Here is a 27,576-nt window from a genome sequence, read left to right as displayed (position 1 = left end):
CCTCAACCACATCCCTTATATTATAAACCAGCCAGGAAGTCCGTTCCACTTTCCTCTCTGCCTGAGTAAATCCTGCTCACCCTTCAGAGCTCAACTCAAATGTCACCTCCTCTTGGACTCCCCCAAATAGTCCCACCACCTTGTACTTCTGCAATTGTCATTATATAATTGACAGTGCATTGACCTGTGAAGCTGTCTCTCCCAGCGGAACTGTGAGCTCTAAGAGGGAAGAGTTTGTCTATCATGTTCACCACTCCAGTGTCACCACATATTTGTTAAATAAATAAATAATACATCTTTACCTACTGATGATGGACCCAGGTCCCCACGCAAGAGTAAAGACTACAGCCAAGTGGGTGCAGAACGGTACTTCATGCAGACAGAAAGTTTTGAAGGGTCAGAGAGAGAACCGGCCAGAGAGGAATGTTCTATCAGCATTGGGTTTAGGATAGAGTAACTTGAGTGTGTTTAAATGCAGATGGGGAGAATCCTATAGAGAAGAGGAAGATGCAGGTATAGCAGTGAGAGGACAATGGACAATAAAGGTCCCTGTGATGGTGGGAGAGGACCAGAACCAGAGTATGGGTGGAAAGTCTAACCTCATGCAGGAGGCTACCTCCTCTATTGTAACAGGAGGGAGGAAGTTGGAGGAGGACTGAATCAGGCAGGTTTGGTGTAATTTCCCCAAAGGTACAGTGTTAACTGTTATAAATACACTCCCAGCTGCATTAATTAATGGCAGGATGGAGAGAATGCCCTTATTTTTTAAATTTCAGGGCCTGGGCAGCTACAAAGGACAAAAGCTTAATTTCCTCATTGGATCCCAACTTACGCTGTAGCAGTTCTTTTACTAAAAACTCCTTGGCAGGCAGTCCCTGAAAGTATGTCTGTGGCTACTGGATGCCCATTTAAAGGGAAGACACACGCGCATAGAACCAGTATGTCAGTCTGAGGGCACAGAAAAATCTTCAGATGTCAGTCTTGTCCCACCACAGCATTTAATCAGAACAGCAGCCTAGAGATATTTTTTATTTAAACCAAGGAACATGGACTCAGGAATAATTATTTTGATGCAGAATGAAAGCATAGGCTTTGTTTATTAATTTATACTTTCTCTAGAGTTCTTGAAGAATTTCTAATTTCCGTATTTCTTAAAAATGTTTTATTAGCTTTCTAAATTGACAGTTAATATAACCAGAAAAATACAAAATGCAGAGTCAGTATAAGGGTATAAAATTTATCTCCCTCCTTCCCACACTCCAGTCCCACACTTGGGGTAACGGTGGTTAGCAGTCGGTGTGCATCCTTTCTGTTTTTCTATGAACATACCAAATCCAACTTGTTTCTTTGACTTTTATGTTTCTGTCTTAGGAGAATCATGTGATCAACATAAAAGCAAAAAGGTCTGAAGGCTGAAAATCAAAACTTTCCCAGATCTGACTCTGAATTCCTGTTTCTAAAAGAGTGCACCCACGTGGCTCAGTGCTTCCAGCAGCAAAGTGGTCTTTTGCTCGGAGCTTGGATAAGAGTAAGGGGCCCACAGTCGAGAGAGCTGAACTCCTAGGTGCCCGAAATTCCTACATTTGCATTTCCTTCCCCTTCGGCTAATTCCGCCTCAGAAAGCCTTCTGAAAAATCCAAATATTTGAGGGTGGAGTGTCCTTAATTGCTCGCTCTGGTTGTGTAAAGGGGATCTCTTTCTTCCTTAAGAGATAAGGACCAAGCGAGGGAGGTGCTTTCTGATGGGCTCGGCCAGGCTTGCCTCCCCACGGAGCACGCGCGTGACGAGCTGGCTGCTCCGGGCCTTTCAGACCTGCGCAACCTCCCCATCCGGTTGCGCTAGGCTTACCTGGGGCCCCCAAAGTTGGGCTGGGACTCACCTTAGAATGCAGTGCTCCGGCGAGCCAGCGGGGGCGCTGGGCTAAGAGGGTGCGTCTGTGGTTCCAGGTGTTTCGGCCGGTGGGTGTCCTCACCCAGTAGTGGGGAGCCGAAGGTGTGGGTCAAGAGTTCAGCCCTTCAGGCTGCTCCTAGGTGTCCGCCCTGCGTCTTTGGGCGCCGGGTTGGAGGCGCAGCGTCTGGACACCTTGCCTTTATGGCTTCCAAGACGCGCGTGGAACCTCCAGGAAATTCTCTGCAAGACACCAAAAGGAGAACTAAAACTTCTCCCTCACCAGTTCCTGGGCGGCTTCATAATTTTGAAGATCGGGTGGCAGTGCCAAGTAGGGCATCATTTAGGCCTTGGGCTCTAGGGCGTTATTTGGGGATCTAAGAGGTGGCGGCAAGTAATGGGTGGGCAGAGAGCAACGGTCAAGTCCCACTTTGGCCCTGGTTCCCCCTTGCCCAGTGGAACTCCGGGTTTTGCAGGGGCGCAAGCACCCAAACACTAGAACGCTGGCCGTGGTCCGGTCTAGGCCCAGTCACAAACTGGTTCTGGCCAGAAAAGGTCACTGGAGTCCTACCCAGGCTATGTGCTTAGTCCCCCAACATTAGGCGCCCCGCAAGAGGGGCGACCTGCTGTTGGAGACATTTAGGTTAGACCCGGGTTGGAATAAGGTCGAACTGTCCTGTAGTTCCGAGGGGGTCTACTTCCTGGGGGCCCCTTTCCTCCAGTTTAACCCTTTACTTTCCACATGTGGACCTGGGGGCCCCGGAGGGTCTCTGGAAGCTAGGAGGAGCACCAGCCTGGGCGAATCTTGGGCGCCAACTGGCAGGCAGGCTGGAGCTCGGCCTTCCCCAAACTTGGGGCGCCGGGCTGCGGGCCCCGCTGGGCGGTGACGTGAGGGGTGGTGCCGGGCCTGATTGGCGCGCCGGGCGGGGGCGAAGGCGGGGCCCGACCCGGGCGCCCAGAGGCGGCGGCGGCGCGGGGAGCTGGAGCCGGGAGTGAGAGGCGCAGTGGCGGTGGCGGCAACAAGTGCCGGAGACAAGCGGTGCCGGTGACTTCCCCGCCGCCGACACCACCGGGCCGCCCCTCGCGGAGCAACGTATGGAGCGGGAGCGGCGGCAGTCGCCGGGCTGAGCCGCGCCGAGCGGCCGGGACGTGGATGCGGCCGGGATCTCCCGCCCCCGCCCCGCTGAGCAGGAGCTGCTCCCGGACAAGGTAGGGCCCCCTCCCGCCCCTCTTCCCCTCCCCCCCGTCTCCCCCAGCTCACTCCACCGCCTTTCCATCTCTACTCCCCGCTCCCCGTTGCTTCGCACTGACTCCTCTCCCTCGCAGTCCCGTTCCTCGCCGGTTCCGGCTTCGTACCGGCGCGCCACGGGAGGAAACCGTTCCCGGGTGGCTCCCGCCGCATATTTAGGCGTCCCCCCTTCCCTCCGTCTTCCTTACCCTAGAGGAAGGGGAGAACGAAACCAGCAGCGGACTGTCTTTTTAGTCTCTTGCCTATTCCACCCCCACCCCCACGGGGCCCTGGGACATCCCCCCTCCTCGCTGCACCCCAACTTCCGGGGGAGCCCGCGCGGGGGTGATGCAGGCATTGGGAAGGGGCGTCTGGGGCCGGCGTCCTCACTTGGCTTCCACCGCGTTTTGGGTAGGGGGCCGTGCGTATTTTCTCACTCGCACCCCCTCACCCCACCCTCGCACTGCGCTGGTCTCGGTTGCCGCATGGGGAGATCAGGTGTTTTGCGAGCCAAAGAGCCGCCAGCCGCCGCTCCCCACCCCCATCTGCCTTCCGCTGCCACCTCCGGGTCCCCAAAGGCTGGTTTCTGTGAAACTTAGGGAGAACCTTTCGCATTGACCTCTAAAAAATTGTTCCACGCCGCCGGCGTTGAATGATTAACCAGGCTACTAGTCTGAGACCTGGGGAGGGGGATGGGTGGGTGCTGCCCGGAGCGCGTAAGGCAGGCCTTGGCAAAACACCTCTCTGGAAGGGTGGGCGTGGGGGCGCTCGGTGGGACCCCGCGAGCGGAGATCTTGGAGGCTGCCCGGGAACGGCAGGCGGACCCTTCTGGAGGTAGTAAAATCAAGTCACCTTAATATCTCGGCCACGGTATTTTGCACTTAGGACGGAGGAGCCCCAGAACCCATTATCTCCCTACAAGTGTCAGGGCATGAAAGCTTATCCCTGAAATTAACACATGATAAGCCTGGATTGGCGAGGAGGCTCCCTCTCCTCCTTAAAAACTCAGGGATGGTATGTTTGTCTTTGCTCCCCAACCCCCACGGCCTCGTGAAGCTTCCCAATTTCGTGGAAAGATAGTTTAGAACAATTATACCAAGGGAGGCCCCTCCCTTGTTGGAGCCTTGCTGGAGATTGCAGTTTGCTAAACCAGTTGGTGAATATGGGCGTCTACTTGTTATAACATTTTTCCGGTGTATTTTGCCTCGGGAGGTGGTCAACAGGGTCAGGATCGGGGCCAGGAAGGCGGGGGGATCCGAGCCTCGCCCAGTCTGAGGGCTCTCGAGCCGAGCTGTCTCCTGGTCGCGCCCATGAGGATCTGACAGCTTACCCCGGTGGGAGGAAAGGCTGGGGTGGTCACTTCTTCCCACTTTCCTAGTTCTCACTTCTCTTTCTTTTGAATAGAGGTTATTAAGCCTGGTGGAATTTGGGAGTGTTACAGAGTCCTGTGCTCTTAAATCAGATTAGATTTTAAGACCAGGGAATTGCAGAACCCTATAGAATTCTCTACATGAGAAAACCTTTCCCCCCTGCCCAGCTTTACGAATGTCTGTATCTTTGGATCTAATGTTTGAAATTACTTTTTCAGTTTGAAATACTGCTTTTCCCCTTGGCCATCTCCCAACATCAGGGGCTCACTGCTCTTCATTTCATGTGTGTTGTTGAAAGGCCTAATTCCCCATAAAAGTTCAAGTTCCCACCCTCACTGTTCACTGGTCTCGAATCTGCCAACATACGGTCGCGTGACCTCTGGCAGGTTGTTGACCATCCCAGCCTTATTTTCCATAACGGGTTTTGGGGATGGCAGCCCCTGCTCTACAAGATTGTTTTTGACGACAGAAAGGATAATGTTTGTCCAACTCCTGGCTCTGCATCATGGGAATTAAGAAGCACTTAATGGATGGTGGTCATTTTGTAATCAGTATAGAAGTTCCTCTAGGCATCAACTTCCCTTTACCAAAAACAGTAACTGGGAACCAGTTAGATTGGTCTAACACTGAAATCAGCCAAATTTGGCAGATGCAGATAAAGTTTTTTAAAATCCAAGAAATGAAGTAACCTTTTGATGAAAAGAAACATAATATGCTTTTTTTCTGGGTTTCTGATGGATAGCTGAGTAATGGCTTGTAGTTTCGAAGAGTTCTGTGTTTAAAAAAACAATTTAGATTTCTCCAATGCTAAGACACTACAGTTTTGCTAAAATAGGAAAGTGGAACTGATAATTCATGGTTGATTTTTCACTATACAATTTGTTCAAATGTGCCTTTTTAATTTTTATTATTTTTAAAATTTTATATATTTATTGGCGAGAGAGAGAGAGAGAGAGAGAGAGAGAGAGAGAGAGAGAGAGAGAATGAGAGAGAAAGCACAAGCAGGGGGAGGGAGAGGGAGAGCTGAGCCGGAAACCTGCCAGTTTGTGAACCGATGGACTGACAGCCCCGGGCGGTGGGCCGGTTGGTCGGAGGAGGGACTGCATCCCAGGACCCTGGGATCATGACTTGATCCGAAGGCAGACGCTTAACTGACTGAGCCACCCAGGTGCCTCTAAATGTGTGCCTTTTTTAGAGGTACATTGGAGAAAAAGGAGTTATATTAGGAAATGAGGAATCTAAAAAAAAATGGATCATTCTGCCTTACATGATGCGTTGTTGATACAAAGCTAAGATGTTCTGGATAGAAATGCATGAGGCTTTTTCAGCTGATGCAGGATAAGGGAAAAGATGAATCCATTGTTTCTTAAAGAAACTTTGAAACTTCAAATTTTAATGTTTTCTGGTAATGCCTGTTTTTTTGTTGTTGTTGTTCTGTTTCTTTTGAAACCATAATTTAGGGATCCTGACCTGGTGCTGCGAATGTGCCTGAAGTGTACTGTGTTCTTAACATACTGGGTCAGTGCTTTTAATTCTTTCTAACTTGTTTAATAGCCACAAAATTTGACTTTCCTTAGTTTTTTTGACAGTTTTATTGGACAGTTTGTTAAAGACTTTAACAATTAATAAATGCCAATGGTTACTTTTATAAACATTAAGATTCTTGCAACTGGGATAATACTTTGTTATATAATCTATTGCAACATGCCCAATTGTGGTGTATAACTAACTTACCAATACTGGAAAACTCTCATAAAGGCCTTTTGGTCTTATATGCAGATGCTCAGAGGGAACTAAAATTTCAATCAATTGCCTTGTAATTTTAGTATATACAGAATGTTAAAACATGAATTAAACCAGGCTCTGACAATTTGAAGGTTGGTTTTCCTGGCTGACCTAATCAAAAGCACCCAGGAGGGACCACAGCACATGTAGCCAACAGGTGTGTAGATACAGCTATCTCCTCCCCCACACTCACCCCCAGGGTGGGATAACTGTTAACTAGGTGGCTTGCCAAAGATTTCTCCAAATGGTAGGATGAATAAATTCCTCTCTCTGGGGAGGCAATTACCGTTCAAATAAGAGGTATATGTGTGTGGTATAAGACTTTAAGAGAATTGATGTAATGATTTCATCATCACCTGGTGATGAGGCTTTGCTAGTCTGAACAGAACTTCAGTGGGAAGCACTTGTACTTGATGGAGAATTTGTTATTAGGGCATTTGTGGTAGTTACTTTACTGCCGGAAAAAGTTCATTGCACCAGTTTTCTATATGTTAGAACTCTGAGCTGAGATTTTGCACTTACTGTGTGTTGCCACTACTGTGAACTTGATGTTCTTTGCCCATCAGCTTTGTCTCCTAGCCTTTCTTAATTTTTGTAACAAAATTCAAATTTCCTCTTTTTTTTTTTTTTTTTTTAAGTAAGCTCCATGCCCAGCGTGGGGCTTGAACTCACAATCCTGAGATCAAGAGTCTCATGCTCTACTGTCTGAGCCAGCCAGGTGCCCCCAAAATTCAAATTTCTTTTGAGAGTTAGCATTGTTGATAAAGTTATAACATGTCTTGAAATATTTTGTGTAATTTTAGCTTTAGGTGTTTCTATAGATGACTTTGCTACAAATGATTTTCTGTGCATCTGTGAACATTCCCTTAGAGCAGGGTTTAAAATTGTATTCTGATGTGGCTACAGAGGGGAAATTCCCAGTAGCCAGGAAATTGATACTCTACTTTTCATTCTGTGGCATTTAAAAACAGGTTTATTGTTCCAGTGTTTTCACTCTGATGTGATTAGGATGTACGTTGCTTACCAGAATACTTTAAAAAAAAAATGATTATCCGAGGGAGTCAATTCTAGAGTGTGGCCAGGTTCTGTCGGAGTGGTGGTTTAGTGGTTAAGAGTATGAACTTGGAGTCAGTCAGATGAGGAATTTTTTTTCTTTAACTTGAGGTATAGCATCCAGTAAAGTGAGAAGTGCTCTGATATTGTATGTACTTGCTGAATGTATATCCACCACCCTGCTCAAGAAGTAAACATTTTCAGGACCCCAAAATGTGCCTGTGCCATTTCTAGTCAGTAACCACCCTCTAGAGGGAACTTTCATATCATCTTAGATGTGACTGCTTTCACATAGATTGGTTTTGCCTGTTCTTGAACCTAATAGAAATGGAATTATAGAATCATACTGTGTATAGTCTTTTGTGAAACAGACCTGGTTTTGAGTTGGTTTTTGCCACTGTGTGACTGTAGTTACTGTGACTAAGTTCCTTAACTTCTCTGAGCCTCAGTTTCTTCATTTGTGAAGTTGGGGGAGATGAAACTCTTATCTCAGATTTACTAGGAAAATTAATGTGATCATGCACCTAAAATATCTAGCACCTCATGCTTGACATGAGGTTTCCTTGTCCCCCTTTTATTTCTTTAAAAAGGTGATAACTAAAGGGGCGCCTGGGTTGCTCAGTTAGTTTAGCGTCCAGCTCTTGATTTCAGCTCAGGTCGTGATCTCATGGGCCGTGGGATTGAGCCACACTCAGCAGGGAGTCTGCTTGAGATTCTCTCCCCCTGCCCCCTTCTCCAACTCATGCGTGTGTAGGTCTCTCTCTCTCTCTCTCAGAATAAATAAATACATCTTTAAAAAAATGTGGTAACGGGCGCCTGGGTGGCTCAGATGGTTAAGCGTCTGCCTTCGGCTCAGGTCATGATCCCAGGGTCCTGGGATCGAGTCCCGCATCGGGCTCCCTACTCCTTGGGAGCCTGCTTCTCCCTCTGCCTCTCTCTCTCTCTGTCTCTCATGAATAAATAAATAAAATCTTTAAAAAAAATGTGGTAACTAAAGCAATTATATCTTCCTTGTTTTAATAATGCTATTTCACTATAAAAGTTATGTTGGTCTTTTGCTGAAAGTTAGAAGCCAAGTCTTTGTTGATTCAACACTTTGTTGATGTAGCTTTCAGCTTAAATAAGACATTATGTCTTGGTAACTGATTGTCTATTATTTTTTTAAAAATTTATTTATTTTGGAAAGAGAGAGAACGAGCGAGTGGGGGGGAGGGACAGAGGGGAAGAGAGAGAATCTCAAGCAGACTCCCCAAGACCTGAGCCGAAATCAAGAGTCAGACGCTTAATGGACTGAGCACACAGGTGCCCCTCCTGTTATTTTTAATCTACATTTTCTCTATAAGTCATGAAATGACAGTCATTGAAATGTCCCATTTAGAGCCGATCAGTCACTTGCTGTCACTTGCATGGTATAAGCTAGGGTGCAATGGTGACAGTTTACACTTGATTATGAAATCTATGGAAGAGTTTAGATAAGAGGGAACAGTAAGTGCCTGGGATATCCAGAACAATGTTTACTGCTTTATGTTTTGTGAAATAATTATTTCAGAAGTGAAAGCACAGGGCCAGTTGTTAGGCTCAGACCATTGCATGCTCAGACAAACCTTTTAAAACATTTGCAACTTCTATAATCTTCCTCTGCAAGTAGTATATATATTCAGTGTTTCTCATGTTCCCAGTGTTCTGGTGGGCTTTTTGGATACTTTCTATTTTTGGAGCCACTCTTTAAATATAACTCGGGTGGTACTGTGGCATTCTTTCTAAAAGACTTCTTTTTCTTATGATGTTTATTTAGGGGAAAAAAACAAGGCAAGGTAAAGGAAAAGAAAATTTCATCATCTCTTAACACTGTAACTACTCTTAACTTGGTTTGGATCCTTCTAGGTTCTTTTCTCTGCATCTGTACGCTTCCAAAATGGGCTTAGGAAAAACACATTGCTGATGCTTTGGGCAAATTTAAAATGGGTTGTATGGCTTGTCTAGAGATATATCTGACTGAGAGAGGGTGTGAGGTTCAAATCCATCCCCACTCTGGCCCCTCCTTGTGGCTGTACCATTGTCAGGAGTGCTGGGCGTGCCGTCCCCCAACACTCCCATCAGGACCCCTGTCTTCCAGATTACAGTAGCTGAGAGAGAATACCTGTCCTTGGGACCCCCTCCCCCTGAGACCTCAAGATGATGTATAATCAGATGAGCATTTTGTTCACTTAGCCAGCATTAATTGAGCACTTACTGTATGCCTAGCACTGTGCTTGGCCCCATGTGTATTCCTAGGTAGGTCAGATACAGTTCTGCCCTCGAGTTAGCAGTCTGTGGACACTCTAACCCAGAACTGATGAAAAAGTGTTCTTGTAGAGGTGCAAGCAATGTGCAGTTTGGGGGGCAGCTAAGAAAGGCTTCCTGAGGAAGTGGTGTTTAGGCTTAGCCTTAATGGATGAATTAATGACTGTTCGGAGGGCAGAGGCAGGTATTGCAGGCTTATGGCAGTGTGTCAGGGAAATAGCCGGTGATCCTGCGGGTTTGGAGGTCAGGGTGTTTAGGAAGGGGTAATAGGACACGGTGCAACCCTAGTGACCATGCAAAGAAGTGGCACTGGATAGTTATGGAGGTCGTGAGAGCCATGGAAAGTTCCTGCAGAGAGAATGTGGTGACAGGTCAGGGTCAGGCTTGCATTTAGGAAGATGAGCTTGAGCCTGACAGGTCGATGCAAGGCAGGTGTGATCATGGGCCGTCATTTTACAGCCTCCTGATGGGGAATGGTTTTCCCATTTGCCCCTCAGTGGTCTGTTCTCTGAAAGAAGGTGGAGGAATATTTAAAAACTGACATTACTTTATACACTTCTCTAATGACACACCTCCAGTGGCTCCTGCTCTTGTCAGACTAAAGCCAGGGTTCTTCTGTCACCTCCCAGGCTCTTGGTTCCGTTGACTCTAGCCACACTGGTCTCTGCGCTCTCCTGCCTCTGGCTGTTCCCTCTTCCTGCCCCACTCCTGCACCTTCTTTTTGAGAAGAGAGTTTTCGCTTATCTGTACAGTCCTTTGTATTTTGTCTGAGTTCTTACCAACCTTCTGATAATTGGCCACATAACTTTATTCTTGGTTGTCTGTTTTAAACACTGCTCCGTTAGAGTAGGTGCTTGATACGTGCTGAATTCGGTCACTTCATCAATCTTTCTGGAGGAAAAGTGAGTGCCCAAACCAGGCCAGGGATGGTACAGGATTAAAGTGTATATATGTGATTTATTTGAAAGAGAGTGAGAGATAAAAAGACTCATGTTGGTGGGACGGGATTTGGAAACCAGTACAGGAAAGTATGAAAGGGGTGATCTACAGATAGAGTACATTGGGGATTTTTTTAACATTTAGGACATTGGAGTCTGTAGTGGTGTCTCAGAGGGTCCAGGGGATAGGAGCAACGGAAGACCCAGCAATAAGCTTGAGCCCAGAACTGTGGAGAGCACCCATTTGGGGGCATGAGGCCAGGAGCAAAGCTGCCAAGGTGCAGGAGAACAAGAAAGAGAATCTGGGTTCGGTGGTCTTGAATTTGGGGTGAATTTTGGGGTGTTAGGTGCCCTGGGAAGTCAGGAAAGGCCAAGGACTATGATGATTCTAGAAGATGGAGGGAATTGGGAGGGTCAGGGCATGACAAGGAGCAGAACCTTTTCAGGATGTTGGCAGAGAAGGGAAAGAGGGGCTTGTGTCTGGAGCTACTGGGAGGGAGAGCTTTGAAGGTGAAGGAGAATGGAGATCCACCCTCTGTAGGGTACATCAAACACTGTCACAGGGCACGGTAATCTTACGAGGGCTGGGGAGTGGCTTACTGTAGTGGCCCATGTGGAGAACTTGAAGTAGATTTTGGTTGTAGCGCTGACTTAAAAACAAAAAACCTTTGTAACCATGGCAACCTACTTAGCTTCTTTTACCTCCCCCACCCCCACAAAATAGGAAAAAACCTACACAGCTAACCTCACGTGTTGATTGTTTAAATCCAGTTCAGTCATGAATATGAAAGCGTTAACACTCCAGTAAGGTTATTTCTATGGACCATAAACTTGCTAAGGTTTTTAATTTGTGCTTCAGAATTATGTTGCTTTTTATTTTCTTTGAAAAGCACTTAATATCCAAATGCTTCTCTGAAGTGCTTCTTTTTTGAGTCCCGATCAGAGAGTAACACAATTGTGTTAAAAAACCAAACCAAAACAAAATAAAACCTTCAAGTCTAGCTCTAGATTATTCATTGGGAAGCCTAGTGATGTTTTCAGAATCAAATATAGTTGTTTAGCCTTGCAAGGGTCTAATTGGGTTTGTTACAAATACCGTCTTTTCTTAATATTTAACATTTGGAACTAACGAAATATATTTTACATTTATTATTTTATGGCTGAATCTGACGTTTGTTTGTAAGGAATTTATGTAGCTTTTATTCTTAAAGTAAATGAGATGCAGCCGTTTTATTTTTCTTCTCTTTGCCACATAAGGAATTATTTTCTTCAAATGAACTTAAAATATCTCTCATGAATACTTCTATTTTTAACTGACTGTTTCTCTCTTTTGAATTTTTTTTCCTTAAGTTTCTGATGGATCCTTTAAAAAAAAAAAATCCTCTTTATAATGGAAATTTTCCAACCAGTGCAGATACAGAGAGTGATAGAATGAAGCCGCAGGTGGCTGTCACTGGGTTCAGCATGATGGCCTCTCTGTTTTTGTCCGTACCCCACGCATGAGTAGGAGGCTGTGTGGGCACCACCCAGAGCGGGAGGGCACATCCTGCTGGACCTCCAGGTCACCAGTTGGAGAAGTAGAAACCATGGGAGTGTTTGGACCCCCCATGGGGAGGGAGAGGCGAGCAGAGAGTGGACCCTGGGTGATACACGATTGCTGTGGTCCCTGATATTTCCAAGTAGGTGATAGCCTATGACATGTGAAGGTAACATTCACAGACATACTTAAAATTAGATGATTTAAGCTGCTTGGTAAAAGAGGCCCCGTTTCTAAGCTGCTCTGTCTTGTGCTCATATATTGAGCAAACATAATCTCTTTTATTTTGGCAACATAAATTTTTCTTGGCAGGTGGCCAAAGAAAGAAGTGTTACCATTTCATCTCTTTAAATATGTGGAGGTAAGTCTTGGTTGAACAGCCCCCTTTTAATAGAACATTTGGATTAAAGGCCAAAATGTCTGTTTTGAGGATGTGTATTTTCAATCTATATGATTTATTTTGATATTTGAAAAAGCAACTTTAAAAAACAATCCTTAAGCTTCTTTTAGTAACTTCTTGAAATTTGACATGTGAGGAAGGGAAAAGAGGCAGGAAAGGGAGAGGAGTCTAGGAGAAGGGAACTGGGGGGGGGGCAGTTTGCTTGTTTGGTACCCCATTCTGAAGTTGCCACCCTAGGGTCACTTGTCACTAGAAAGGTGGTCCTCTGGGATAAGGATGGTCCCTGACTCTGGAGGAGAGGTGGCATCCCAGGGGGAGCCCTGTTTAATTGGATCCTCTGTGTAAGGAGCGGTGGCTGGGGTGCTTTCACCTCGTGATTACAGCACATGTTGGGGGGTGTGCCTTGGTCCCGCCTCCCCCTGGGGTTGAGAAAGAAGGATATTGGCTCACCTGGAACCGTTTAGGCTGGGGAGCATTGCTAGGGGTGAGAGCTGGGTTCTGGGTAGCTAGCTCTTGGTATTCCTTTTGGGAGGTTCCAGTTTGGGGGGAATCCCAAGTGCTGGGAGGGAAGATTCAGTACAGGGCACTAAGGGAATGAGGGTATCCTCGTGGAGGAGGCAGTGGCATTTGAACCTGGGTCTTCCAGGAATGGTGAGGATTTAGAGGCAGGAGAATGGACAGTTCAGGCTGGGGGAAGCTAGCATGTGCAAAGGTGTGGGAGGGGAGGACGGGAGTTGTTCTTAAGGGGTGCAGGTGCCCTAGGAGTTCTCTGAGAGGCGACTGTGAGGGCAGCATACTTGAATCTAGGATCAGGTCTTTGTGAGAGTGCTTAATGAGGATGGGGGTGCCTACCTCCCCTGTACCCTAACCCTGCCAACCGTGCAGCTCCATGTTTGTCTTCAAGTTTGGCAGCAACAGGGATGTAAACCCATCTGGCTTCCCAGTTCCTGCCACTCTCCTTCCCTTCACTCTCCATCTTGGGAACCTTGGGCCAGTTTTGGAAGCAGTTGACTTATCTGTAAAATGAGGATACCTCAGGAACCATTTCACAGGACTCAGTACCCAGTTGGGTCCTTGGCATGCTTCCCGGCCCGTGGACAAGCTCTCTGTGAATGGGTAGGGGCTGGTATGCGCTTGTTAATCTTGTTGTAAGGAGTGTCCCTGGTACCTCTATCCCATTCCTTCGTTTCTTGTCTCCCCTCTCCCCGCAAGGTATTAGGTCTCTTGGGTCCTTCGATTTTAATACAACATGATTTAAATCTCTGCACAAGCCAATTCTGCACAACCTTCTATGATTTTCATTCATTTTTTTAGGACAGTGAGTCAGGCAGTCAACTCAGGGCTGCTCCTCTAAGGGACTCTGAATGGGTATGAATGGAGTCCTGGAAGCAGGGGCGTGGTACTCATGCCCCTTGGTGTCACTTTCATTGTAACTAAGGGCAGGTGCTCTTTACGAAAGTGTGTCGCTGGGAACCTTCATCCTAACAGCCAAGAAATGGAGACTTCCCAGGGCAATTTATTAGATTACTTAACATAAACACAATGAATGTCATTGGTATTGATTTAAATATTAAAGTTACAAAAGAAGTCTGATACATTATTTGCAATCTCAGTTTGCAGCATGTTCAAACAATGTTTTCTTGATTTGGGGAGGTTATATTTTTATATTAGAAGGAAGACAGATGGAAACATTTATTTTGCAGGAAACTGATGGACATGCTCTCAAAGTCTACATTTCGTAAGGTCAAGAGTGGCCAAATATAATTTAATAAAAGTGGGAAGGGCAGTGGTTGATTTGAAAATTTGCCTGTAGAGCTTGTGGGAAGTGACTTAGATAAATCTCTATGCCAGAGAAAATGGAAGATTGGATCTGGCAGTCCAGGTGCTTAACCTTAAGGTGATTGTTTTAAAATAAAGTTCTACTTCTTTTTGTGGTCAGTTATCACAACCCACGGAATTAAGTGGTGGGGGAATGACGTAATTTTGAAAGTCAATTTTAAAACTTTGACGAGAGCCAACTTTTAATTTTGTTAACAAGTTAGTCATTAAATGAAATTTTCATGTATTTTTACTATGTAAAAATGACAGTGATCTCTTTTCCGATACTTCTACGAAAATATTCTCTCTTAACTTGATTTCATCAGCTTTTCTTTATAAGTGTCTGTAGACAAAAGGAGCCCACATAGCAGGCACCAGATTACCTCCTCCCCTCCCTATCTCTTTATACCAAGATTGCCAAGCCATGCTGATGGCCTACTTATTTCCAGAAGCATTTATACAAGGTCAGTTTGATAACTTAGTTTATATAATGGGGTTCTTTTCTAGTCCAGTACTGTAATTTATGCTTGTGCATTTTTATTAATTTGTGATCACCTTCCAACCCTTTGGCCTATGTTTGCTTATAGATTTATTTAATCATTTTTAGTATATGTGCTGCCGAAGTGAGCACATAGATTTATTTAATCATATTAGACTGTTTCCTGAGATGTTTTTAGGTTATGTGCTGCATGGAGATAATGACATCTTTTAATGCTTCCGTGATGGCTTGGGGTGAGGCCTTGAGGGGGAAAGCCCTGGAATTGGAGAAGGCTTAGAGCCCTTGGGAAGAGGAGTGGCCTGATCTCACAAATAGCCAGGGGCCAGGTATGGGACTCTGGGGGGGCTGGAGATGGAGGGCCTGTGTGTGAAATTATTCAACAATGACTTGTTTAGAGTATGTTGACTCTTGATCAAAAAGATAAAAATTTTAGTTAGTCCTGGGACGCCTGGGTGGCTCAGTCGTTAAGCATCTGTCTTTGGCTCAGGTCATGGTCCCAGGATCCTGGGATTGAGCCCCACATCGGGCTCCCTGCTCGGTAGGAAGCCTGCTTCTCCCTCTCCCATCCCCCTGCTTGTGTTCCCTCTCTCGCTGCATCTCTCTGTGTCAAATAAATAAAATCTTTAAAAAAAATTTTTTTTAGTTAGTCTTGTTTCTTTACCGCTCCTCCCCTTTTATGTCCTCCTCATCTTCAGATTCATTGACTAAGTATCAATATACTGTCTGAGCGGCAGACACAAGAGATACAGAAATGAATGTGGATATGGCCCTGCCCCTGGCCTTGAGGCCCCCCACATCCTGTGGGTGTGTCAGACTTGTTACCAACAAGCGTGGATAAGTCAGATAAACGTGTGTGTTAGGCATTCCAGCAGCAAAGGGGAAGCAATACACACACATCCGGGAGAGGGGTTTGGGGATGGTGCCACTCTAGCAGTGCTGGAGCAGTTGGCTTCTTTGCCTTTTTCTTATTTATGTTGAAGGCCTAGAACTGAAGCTGCGGACTGTGAGGAAAAGACTTGTCACTAACGGTAATTCTCACTGCTGGACTCACCCACCTGATTCTCCCCGTGGTGGCGGGGGTGGGAGGGGCATCAGCTAAGACTCTGGGCCTCCTGGTACCTTGGTTTCCTTTTCTGAAACTGAGGTGATTGGAGTAGATGAGCTCTCAGGCCCTGGAGAGGAAATTCTTATGGCTTCTTTGTGGTAACAAACTTGGTCTGTGATCTGTGCGTGTGGAATGGGTGTGCTCGTGATGGAGAAAACCAGTGAAAGGGTGAGATGGTACAGTTTGTGGCTAACACTCACTCTTTGATCATCTCTTCTGACATGGGCCGGGATCCTCTCCTCTCCTGACTTCTGGGCCAGCTCTGCACTAACCTGTAGCCGGGTACAGGGCCGTGCTGGGATCCCTCACTTTAGGCCCTGCTGCTGGAGGCGAGGGGGATGAGAATGCAGCATTTCTCTGTGTAAACAGCTCTCACAAAAGGGTTTGCCTGGATGAGTTTGTGACTGGGCCGGTTTAAGCCCCTGCTGGCCCCTCGTTCTTTAGTGTGGATAAATACCTGACACACATCTGCAGGGACTTCAGCCCTGGTTGGGAAGGTGCCTGCCTTACCGGATCAGGACCTCTGGCACCTTCAACCAATGAACAGTTCCCAACAGGCGATCTAAAGGATTTCTCTCATGCTGATTAAGATTTTCATTACTAAATTACTTTTTTTTTTTTTTTAAGCCTAACTTTATTTGGGGATTCTTGAAATCTTCTTGAGCACCAACATTGTGTGGTAAGAAAGAGTGAGCTTAGTCTTGGGTCAGGGTCCAGGGTCCAAATGCTGGCTCTTCCAGGATTAGCTCCATAACCTCAGACTAATTGCTTCACATTTTTGAGCTTGCAAAGATTAAATGAGAAGAGAACCACCGACATAGAAAAATGGGAAAGGGCATGAGGAGTAGGAAAATCAGGAAGGAAGCATGTGAAAAGAACAGTGTAAATTAAAACAGGGAGACGTCCTTTCTTTGTAAAGATTAAAAAGGCAGCATCCACGGTCAACTCATCGATAGCTCCGTGTTCTTGGGTGTGTGGTGAAGGTAAACCAGTCTGGCCTTTCATTTTGGTGGGGGAATGGAAGGGGAGGAGAGGAGATAATTTGATTGTTTACTTTCTCTCTGTAGTTTTTCCAAAGGAGATAATAAGACAAAAAAGATGCATTTATGAGGTTGTTCATCAATGTTTTTTGATTATGTGGAAAATCACAGACAACTCACTGGTCGTGATTGGTAAGCCAGAACAGATTCCTGTGTTCCAGTAGAGATGCACGAGAGCTCTGCTGATAGGTGACAGACTTCTCAGATCATGCTCTTTCCTCTGTGAACTGCATCTGCTGTACGGAAATTGAATCTCAGTGGGGCACCTGGGTGGCTCAGTTCGTTAAGCATCCGACTCAATTTCGGCTTTTGGCTCAGGTCATGATCTCAGCATTGTGAGATCGAGCCCTGCATCAGGCTCCGTGCTGTGCGTGGAGCCTGCTGAAGATTCTCTCCCCCTCTGTCCCCTCCCTCTCCTACTAAAACTAAAAATCTCAGTGAATGCAGAAGCCAACTGTTTTGTTTCTCAACGTGGACATCAATTTGGAGTTCTTCATTTTCCCTTATTTCATATTCCTGTGTGATTTAGTGCATTTTCTTTTCTTTATTTTTTTTAAATAGAGGGCCTGTGAAAGAAGGAGAACACATTCCGGCAACCTCTCCAGTGGTTGCACTTGTAAGTGAGGCACAGCTATGGGTCCTCTTCTGGGGAGAGGCCCTGGGCCCACCAGCACTTACCTCCTCTTCCCAGTGTGGTCTCCGAGCCCACAGACTGGCTGTGTTACCTCTGCCTGCAGATGCCCTGTGCCTCACTCAGGCCCTGCCTTGACTTCTGCTGTCCACTCATGGATGGTCACCTATGTGTTGCCTATCTGCTGATTCACCGTATCAGACCCATGTTTTATGATAAACCTTTCCTCCTAACTTCACACTCAGATAAAAGTATGCTTGGAGACGAATTTGGGTCGGTGACTGAGAGACAGAGAACTTGTGCCAGCTCCAGATTCACCCTGTGTTGCTGATATGTGAAAATGGATCAGGGCCTTCAGATATTTTACCTTTGCCTTCTGTAAGTTGAGGCTCTGAAGAGGATGTTGCAGAAGCATGGGATTTTCCTTCCTGGTTCCCAGGGTCTAGAACCAGGCTTCTGTAGAACCTGCTGTTTTGCACGCCTAGGGGCCTACAGGGCATGGCTTTTTCCAGCTCTGGCAACAGTGGTAGGATGGGGGAGACTGGGCTCACCCCAGGTCACTGCTTCCCTGTCCCTCCCCCCTCGTTAGCCCCACGTGTGTTCATACTGGAGCTTCATGATCCTGGCCACCTGGTCTTTGTCCCAGGCTGTGGCCATGAGCTGCTCTCGTCTAAGCCATATGTTGACATGCTAACCTGCCGTAGAAGGGAGTCTCCCCACTTCCTGGTTCCTGCAGCACTCTGGATTCACTGTGCGTGGTGACGCCCTCTGCACCCTTGTTCTCTCTGCATGCCCCCCAAGGCTTGTTTTCTCTCATTCTCCTGATGGGGACCCTGTGTGTTCCAGGGTTTGTTCCTGCACCCCAGAGGGTTGTTCCTGCTTTCCTGGGCACTGGACCATCTTTGGCCTGGGAACCCGGGAACTTTTCTGCCATCCATATCTTCTCAAATAAGCTCTGAACCTCTGTTCCACGTTTGTCCTTTTCCCGGTACTTTTCATCTGCCGAAGCCTACTCTTTAGAATTCTATTCCATCTTAATACTTACTCAGTTACCAGATTCTGAAACTTGTGCTTAAACTTGTGTGGTTTCTGCCTCCTGCTCAGACCCAGACTGACATGCATCCCGTGTAACCCAACTAAGCAAACAGAAGGATGGATCGGAGAGAAATCTGGGGATTTCTCTCAGGGCCTGTTGAGAGCCTGCCAGACTGCACTGTTTGTAGATAGGTCCTGGGGCTTGGAGTGGAAACTTACCAAGGCATAGCCATGTACAGCTCCTGACAACGGCTTCCAGCACACATTAAGCTCCACAGGGATGGGGCGCCTGGGTGGCTCGGTCAGTTAAGCATCCAACTCTTGATTTTGGCTCAGGTCACAACCTCAGGGTCATGAGATTGAGCCCCGCATAGGGCTCTGCGCTGGGCGAAGAGCCTGCTTAAGATTTTCTCTTTCTTTCTCTCTGTCTCTCTCTCAAAAAAAGGCCTCCACAGGAAGCAACTGCCTGCCTTTCAGCATTTCTTTTCTAAGATGATTTCCCACCTAGGGAAGTGGGTGCCCCTCAAATTTTAAGTCTGTACCAAGAGCCTTCCTTCCTTGAGGCATGCTCGCCCTAGGCCTCTACTGTCAGCGCCGTGATGGGGGTAACGATTGCTCAAGGTCCTCCCCTCGCCAGGAAGGAGGTGTGGAGGCTCCCCTGTTTGGGGACGGGACAGAGAAGGGTCTGCTGCAGGGGGAGGGACGGAGCCCTCACCTGAATCCCACGCACATGCGTTTCCACCTCCCTCCCCCACCCTGCACAGGGTCATTCCCCATGCATTGGTGGGCCTGGGGCTGACTGTGGGAAATGAGGGGCTGGGCCATAGTGTCCATCCCCGTTTAACTCTTCCGATTTTGTCCCCGAACTCCTAGATTTAATACAGACTCATTACTCCTGCAATTCATCTCTCTCTTAACTCTAGAAAAAATCCTTCAAGTTTTTTTCTATTGTACTTTAGTACTTTTTTGAAAAGAGGTTTATATAAATACATGTGCGTGTCATTTATGAGCACTAAGTAAGTGATTTTCCAGTGTTACCTCTTTGGAGAAAAGGTGTATATGTTTAATCCAGTTTCTACTGACTGTCTCACTATATTCAATGAACTTGGCCAGATGACCAAAATATCTGTCCATTTAGCAAATGTGGAATGACTCTCAGGTGCCACGTGGTGGGGCTGGGCTAATGGTGGTATCGTGGGAAGACCTTGTTATGGAATATGCCCAGGTGTAGGCCAACATAATCAGGAGAGGATGCCCTAACTCCTGGGAGGTGGGTGCTCCAGCCAGGAGGTGACACTGGAACTAATTTATTTGGAAGGAAGAGAAGCTCTTCAGAAAGGCCTTTGCAAAAGGAGGGCACTCTGTAGATGGCAGAGCGAAGCTGAGATTTTTCTGGAAGAGAAATGTGTTTGCTGTGTTTTAATGTTCAAGTGTGGATGGTGTGCAGATGGGGGATGTTGGCTGAAGACGGTGGAGGGAAGTCGGAATCATTAGGAAGTGCCCTGGCTGGGACCAGAAGGCCATGTGAGTGAGAGCACTGAGGCTGGTGTTTGGGCTGGGGCATATCCCTTCACGGGAGGTCTTGTAGAAGAGGGGAAGAGGCCCTGAGGCCCTGAGCTCTAGCCCTGGGAATGGAGAGGAGAGGAGTTTTAGAAGACAACACAGGTAGTTAACTCTTTGAGGGAGCTGTAGCTTGCTGGTGGTGGTTTGACCAAACCAGGGAACAGCATGAGCAGGGAGAGTGTGCATGTACAGGGTAGCTGGTGGGGAGGGTGTATCTGGGAACATGTTGGACAGTAAGGCAGTAGGCTGTCTGCGGCAGCCAGTGTTAGAGCCTGCACAGAATAGAGGAGAGGTGACGAGGAGGTGCAAGTCATGTGGGAACACGGGCCTCAGCTCCTGGTTGGACGGGGACAGCATGAAGGAGCAGCAGTTCAAAGGAATTGTGGGGTGTACCTCCAGGTGCCTGTGAAATCGACCCATTACAAATAGGGGACCTGGGAAGAGGGACCCTACAAAGCATTTAGAAGCTAATATCTGGAGTTAACTGGGCCGACCTGTGGTCTTCCTTTTGGAGGTGATGTTTAAGGTAGTGGATAGATGGGTTTCTAGAGAGGGAGAATTTATAAAAGGGGCAATGAACGGCAAAACTTGAGAAATGTGCTTGGTGTTGGAGGAATCAGAACCCTTGAAGGAGCACTATTGAATGCCCATGGAGTGGTAGACAACAGACTAGAATGGTAAGTTATAGCTTCCCCATTTTACAAATGAGGAAACAGACTCAGGGAAGTCAAGTAACTTGCCCAAGGTCACACAGCTAGTAGGTAGCGTAACCAGAATTTAATTCTGGGCTGACTCCAGATGCCAGGCTGACCTTCAAAGTGAAAATGGATCTGGGACATTTCTATCCTCAAATATCTACCAGCCTTGTTTTATAGCTACATGATCTTTTACACTGAACATCTAAAACTGTTGTCAGTTTTACTAAAGGCAGGGTCAAGATGGCCTCTGGAAGGATTAATTCCCTGTCATCATTTGTTAAGTTTTCTTCTTTCCCCATTTCTGAAAGTTCTGTACATGTTTATTTGAAGAATGAACTTAGTGATAATTTTATCTTAAATGATAAATACCACTTGAGGACATCAGCCGTGCTGGGCTTTGGGGAACTGTAATCAGTTGGGGACGAGAACATGTCCTACCACTTTCATGTATAATGTTGCCTGTGGGGATGTATGCGTGAGCAGATTCATTATATGTTCTTTTCCCTTTTAATTTCAAACATGAAGTACTAATACTCATACTAATGACTATGAACCAGATCCCTTGCATGTAGCTGGTAGTTGTTCCGTGACTTAGAGATGGGAAAGCAACGTCAGAGACACATGCGTGTTCCCTCTGCGCCAGCTTCTAGGTGAGGTTATGGGGGAAGTCTTGGACCTCCCTGCCCCAGCCCTGGCAAGAACCCAGGCTGGGCTTCTTGTTCCTATTAAGGAACAGGTTCTAGGTATAGCCCAGCTCTTCTGTTCCCACTGAGCTGCTTCCCTCACACCCTGATCACCCCACTGTCTGCATGAGTTCTCTCCCCCAGAACCACTTAGCTGCAAACTGTCCCTGTCTCTATTTATCAGAGCAGAGCCTGAAAAGGGCTGGCAGGGACCAGGCAACAGATGGGAACAGCCTGGGAGGTAAGGCTTTTAGGAGAGCCACTCTCGCCAGGCTCCTGGAGGGTGGGGGAGAGCAGCGGGCCGGCAGAATGATCTGCCAGTCCTCCAAAACGTGTACGTACATCTGTCCTCGTGATATGGCAGTGGACTTGGGCTCTCTGCCCCTTGAGGGTTTGTGTGTCTGCTTTGTGCGGGAGAGTGAGCAGGAAGCAGGGGCTACTGGACACGAAGGCTGCTAACCCATACTGTGGTTGAGTCAAGAGCTTGGATTTCAAGCCTCCTTGCCTTAGCCTGACTGGACAGGGGTGGCTGCTTATTTTACATAATGGTTACCAGAAGGTCTTGCCTTTCTTTTTAACCTTGGGGGGGGGGGGGGGTGTGTGTGTGTGTGTGTGTGTGTGTGTGTGTGTGTGTGTGTGTGTGTGTGTGTGTGTGTGTGTGTGTGTGTGTGTGTGTGTGTGTGTGTGTGTGTGTGTGTGTGTGTGTGTGTGTTGGAGTTTTGAGAATGAGTCCTTCTGGCTGTTGATGGCCACATTAAAATGTTTTCTGGCCAGCACTTTGTTTCAGTGTTTCTAGGGCGTTCAGAACTGGAGGAAACCTTTTAGGATCATCTCCTTCCATGGTTCCCACTCTAGTGTCCCTGAATGAAATACTGGGATTGCATGGACTGCATACTGGGAAATGAAATGAGGTATGTGAAGGTTTTGCCCAGAATTTTGCTTATACAGTAATCATTAATGAAGTTTACTTATTTACCACCCTGCCTCCCATATCTGGCTTTGACTCATGGTAGTTTTGTAAGTTCGAATGTATAAATGTAAAGCTTTAAAATATTTAATAATTTTTAAGGAAATTAGCCATGGAAAATAAGACTAATGTCCCATTAGTCATAACCCTGTGTGGCAGCGTTCACTTGTATCAGGGTTTAAAACTGCTTGGGTTTGAATCCTGGCTCCGCCATTTACCAACTGTGTGACCTTGGGCAGGTTAAATCACCTCTCTGAGAGTACCTACCTCACGGGATTGCTGGTGCCTGGCAGGTACCTAAGTATTTACTAAAATAGGGCATGTGTGTGTTCGTAGTCCTTCCTAATAGCTGGCTTCAGATAAAGAGCACAGGCCCAAGGAAAGCTGTCAGATGGGCTGGGGATGGACATTGTCACAGAGCCTGTGCTGAACCCTGTGGGGGTGACTGTGGGACTGAGGCCATAACTCAGCTAGCTTCATAAAAATGGGGGCCCAGCATTAGGAATTGTGTGTGTGCTATACTACCCACCCCAACCCCAGGGCTAGATGTGTGCGGTAGAGGCTGTTCAAAGATGGACATGGTGTGGCAGCATTAAAGAATGTTCAAATAACCTACAATCCTACCACCCCGATTAAACCAGTTTGGGTTTTGTGTGGTTATTTTATCTGAATTTTCACATAGTTTAAGCATAATATCTGTGCTGTTTTGTAATCCATTTTCAGCTAACAAGTGAATTTTTCCTGTTTCTACCTTGCTTTTCTAAATATTTTAACTGCAAAATAAGGAAGTTCTTTTCCATTAAACAGAACCAACTGAAGTGTTTTAGAAATTTCAAAACTGTTCAGACCTTATTGGGGGGAGGCTTTCCTCCCAGGCACAAGGTGAAAAGCTAAGGTTATTCTTTGTTTGCAATATGGGATTTTCTCTTATTTCTGTTACTCACCATAAAAATTCTGTGTTTCACAGTAAGGGTTGTATAACATCTTCCCCAGCTTTGGGGTAAGTTTTCTTACTCAAATTCTTTTTAAGCAATGTAACTTCCTGCTCAGAAAAGGACACGTATTGGTTTTATGTCTGCAATGGGACTATTTAGTCAGATATTCAGAGAGCTTTTTCCCACAGATATTTTTATGGGGGTCACTGTTTTATCCTCCTTTCCATGAACTTTGGTTTGTTTTAAGAGTTCTCACGCGAGGAACCGTGCCCAGGTCACGAATGAAAGAGGGCATTTCAACTTGATGGAAATGTATAATTGAGAATCTTGGTTTTCCCATCCTTCCTTCTCAAGTTGGAAGAAATGCCCCTTAGCAAGTAGTGCTAAGAGTTAGCCTGAGCTGCATGTTTGGGAATTTGGACCTGGGAGGGCTGGCCCATTCTCAGAAGGGGGGCTGGGAGCTTCTAGGCACTCCCATTTCCCATTCTTGGGAGAGTCTTGGTAATGATCAAATGTACCTGGGGTACATTCGAACTAACAAATAGTTTTCCTGTGCTTTGGGTTTTTTTTTTTTAGTCTTGAGCCAGCCCTTGAGACTTAGCTGTTGATCTACCTGGGTCAGGTTACAAGAATGTGGCCGTGCCTTGTAGAAAAAGGAGATCCAGAGAGCCCTGGGTTGGTAACCAGAAAGCTGCATCATGTCACCCTTGTCACTTAACTCCTGTGTAACATTTAGGCAGCTCAGTTAACTGTCTGTGGGCCCCTACTTTTCTCACTGTTAAGGGGCTCTCCTTTCAGCTTCCCTTAGAGGGTGCAAATGAGAATTGCACAAGAAAACACTCTGCGGTCTGGAATCCTTGAGCAGATAGAAGGTGGGGATGGTATCCCTTTGAGAGCCACAGAGCCCTGTCTTGGCCAAGGTGATGGAAGTCCTGGCTGGGTCTTGGTCATGGAAATAAAAGCTTGAATTGCAGTGGATGAAGTTGGAAATCTTGGCCACGGTTGGCAAGCCTAATGTATTTCTCAGAGTATTCCCAAAAGAAGGAACGGTGCTTTCCATGACAGAAACTTCAGACTATCACTCAGACAGTTATGGCCGGGTTCCAAATAGCCATAGCCCTGCCCCATAACCTGGATGTACAACCAGCTCATTTATCTACAGTCATCTCACATATTATTCTCCCGGAATCTTTACTTAGGAAAATTAACTCACAGGTTCACAACCTGCTATGTAGAGTTCTGTGCTTCCCTTTTTTCTTCCTTAAGCTGATCTCTCTTACTCTAGAACTTTCAGAAGTAGTCTACTGATACCCATATTCCTTTTCTGAGTTGAAAATTTTAGTAGCTGGCTGTTCACAGTGTGTGCTGTTTTTTCCTGAGTACCTTCCAAATCTTTTTCCTCATTGTAGGCTTTCTCCATTCACCCTCATTCTTTTCCTTATTGCCCTTCCTTCAGGCTGTTTATGTGAAGCACCCAAGATGTAGACATCAGAGATATGGGGCCAAGTGCTACTGTAGCTTTAGGAGAGTTATCCCAATTTAGAGAGAATCACTTGTTTTTGAAAACCATTTTGTCTCATCTAGAAACCAAAAAAATACCCCCCAAAAAACAAAAAAAAACCCTTAAAATTATGATTTATTTTCTTAAAAGATGGCTATTTCTTTACCTGCATGAGGTACCCCATGCAGGTACATTCTGAGTGTCCATTTGAGTTCTCCTCTCCTTATAAGTAAGGCCCAGAGCAAAGAGGTTTAAGTTGCCAAAGGTGTCTTGGACTGAGACCTTCAGTTTGCTCCTTAGATTTGCCCAAAAGCTCATTTGAAAGGAGCTGACCTAAGGAGGGTATGCACTCTAGACTTGGGTGTGGGTGTTTGAATTATTCAGGTTGTGTGTGCCTTGGGGACCTTTCAAACTGGAATCAAGGAGTAAGAAATGTCTTGTGGTTTTTTTAAACTGCCTTCTCTGGAGGAAGTTTAAGAAGGCCCTTTCTTGGGGTGCCTGGGTGGCTTAGTCAGTTAAGCGGCCAACTCTTTTTTTTTTTTTTTTTAAGATTTATTTATTTATTTATTTGACAGAGAGAGACAGCGAGAGAGGGAACACAAGCAGGGGGAGTGGGAGAAGGAGAAGCAGGCTTCCCACTGAGTAGGAGCCCAATGCGGGGCACGATCCCAGGACCCTGGGATCATGACCTGAGCCGAAGGCAGACGCTTAATCCTGAGCTACCCATGTGCCCCTAAGTGTCCGACTCTTGATTTTGGCTCAGGTCATGATCTCGGGGGCATGAGATCGAGCCCTGCCTTGGGAGTCTGTTTGGGATTCTCTCCGTCCAGACCCCCCCCCCGCCCCTGCTTGTTCACTCTCTAAATAAATAAATAAAAAAAATATTTTTTAAAATGGCCCTTGGTGGCTAAGTGGTGGGATTCTTGAGGGGTGGAGGTTGGTAGTGGTTGAGAAGTGAGGGGAGAAATGGGGGTGGCGATGGGGGAGCTGCTTACTGGGTGAGCTGAGGGCTCCCACATTGTCATCTACCTTCTTTTCTAGATATGCAAAAGCTTTAGGGGTGTGGGGGTATGGGATAGGGGATTTTTTTTTTTTTAAGATTTTATTTATTTATTTGACAGAGACACAGCGAGAGAGGGAACACAAGCAGGGGGAGTGGAAGAGGGAGAAGCAGGCTTCCAGCTGAGCAGGGAGCCCGATGCGGGACTCGATCCTAGGACCCCGGGATCATGACCTGAGCTGAAGGCAGATGCTTAACTACTGAGCCACCCAGGTGCCCCGGTTGTTGTTGTTGTTGTTTTAAACATCTTTTACTGCTGTGTCTATAACCAAAGCTATTTAGCAGTGGTAAACACAAGCAACTAGATAGGGATCTACTAGACAGATTTTAAGAGACACAGAAGAACTTGTGAATTCCAACCCATCTAATCTGGGCTGTCCAGCATGTGATAACTTAGCAGCATTCTCAGCATGACAAACATTTCTACCTTGGGACTAGTTGTTAGAACCCAGTAAACCTAAAAATCCTCTTATATTAAAAAATAATAATAAACACTACCCTTGATTAAAATGGGCACCCAGCTTTGTTTCTTTCTAGAGGTCGGAGGAGAGTGGCTACCATTTGACTTGGTGGCCTTGGAACCTCATTGACTTGGTGGCCTTGGAACCCAGCACTGCCCTTTAACAGCGACTTCTTTAAAACTTTTTCCTCAGGTATAAAATGGGAATAAAAGTAACAGCACCTACTTCATAGATTCACCATATCAAAGAGGATACTACACCGTGCCTGGAATGCAATCGTTCTTAGGAATTCTAAATAATAGATTCTCAGTTGTAGAATTAGCCTGATAAGAAAATTCCTTACAGTGTATTGCCTAATGGCTTATCTTTTATTTATTTGTTTATTATTATTTTTTTTATGGCTGTCTTTAAATGTTGAGCTTATCGAAATGGTTGTTCTTGTGGTCGGTCATCTATCTCAGTAGTGCTAGAACTCTGGAGTTATATCCAGCAAACTATTTTATTACTCTTTCTTCTTTTCTGCTGTTGCCCACAGCCTGAAATCTATTCTTGGCCTTTGATATTTCACGAAAATGTCATTTTCATTTTCCTTTTTCATTTTGCTATAAACAGCAGAGCTCTTCAGTATGCAGTTTGAGTTTTGACAAATGTATACATCCATGAAACCCTCGTCCAGGCCAAGACATACATAGTACATTTCTATGCCCTAGAAAGTTCCCTCCTGCCCTTTTCCAGTCAAAACATCGATCCCTATCATTTTCAGATTTCTAGGTCCTAGATTAATCTTGCCTTCTTGAACCTGACATAAATGGAATTTCAGGTCTTCTCTCTCTCTCTCTTTTTAAAAAAATTTATTTGAGAGAGAAAGAGAGCATGAACATGAGGGGGTGGGGGGGGAAGAGTGGGGGAGGGAGAAGCAGATGCCCCGCTGAGCAGGGAGCCCAACGTGGGGCTCGATCCCAGGACCCTGGGATCATGACCTGAGCCGAAGGCAGATGCTTAACGACTGAGCCACCCAGGTGCCCCAAGGTTGTCATCATCATCATCTTTTTTTTTTTAAACACTCTTTGAAGTAATCGCTACACCCAACTTGGGGATC

General features: G+C 46.2%; 2 protein-coding genes across 3 annotated transcripts in view; both read left to right on the top strand.

Moving 5' to 3' along the window:
• The first annotated feature begins 3,007 nt into the window (after window positions 1–3,007).
• The window catches only part of B3GNT2 (UDP-GlcNAc:betaGal beta-1,3-N-acetylglucosaminyltransferase 2), a 28,043-nt gene continuing 3,474 nt past the window's right edge, over window positions 3,008–27,576 (top strand). The window contains exon 1 of one of the 2 annotated variants that reach the window (XM_028089688.2): window positions 3,008–3,096. The gene's annotated coding sequence lies outside the window, so the exon portion shown is untranslated. Of the gene's footprint in view, window positions 3,097–22,340; window positions 22,465–27,576 lie in introns of those variants that run through there. The other variant, XM_028089689.1, reaches the window with a different exon arrangement.
• The window catches only part of EHBP1 (EH domain binding protein 1), a 709,442-nt gene continuing 684,896 nt past the window's right edge, over window positions 3,031–27,576 (top strand). The window contains exon 1 of the mRNA XM_088026509.1: window positions 3,031–3,096. The gene's annotated coding sequence lies outside the window, so the exon portion shown is untranslated. The remainder of the gene's footprint in view (window positions 3,097–27,576) is intronic.

This window comes from Eumetopias jubatus, unplaced genomic scaffold, assembly GCF_037043125.1.
Source record: "Eumetopias jubatus isolate StellerSeaLion01/CBP00866 unplaced genomic scaffold, mEumJub1_p1.0 scaffold_9, whole genome shotgun sequence".
Lineage (NCBI taxonomy): Eukaryota > Metazoa > Chordata > Mammalia > Carnivora > Otariidae > Eumetopias > Eumetopias jubatus.
Note: the sequence above shows the minus strand (reverse complement) of the source record. Positions and strands in the feature narration are given on the sequence as shown.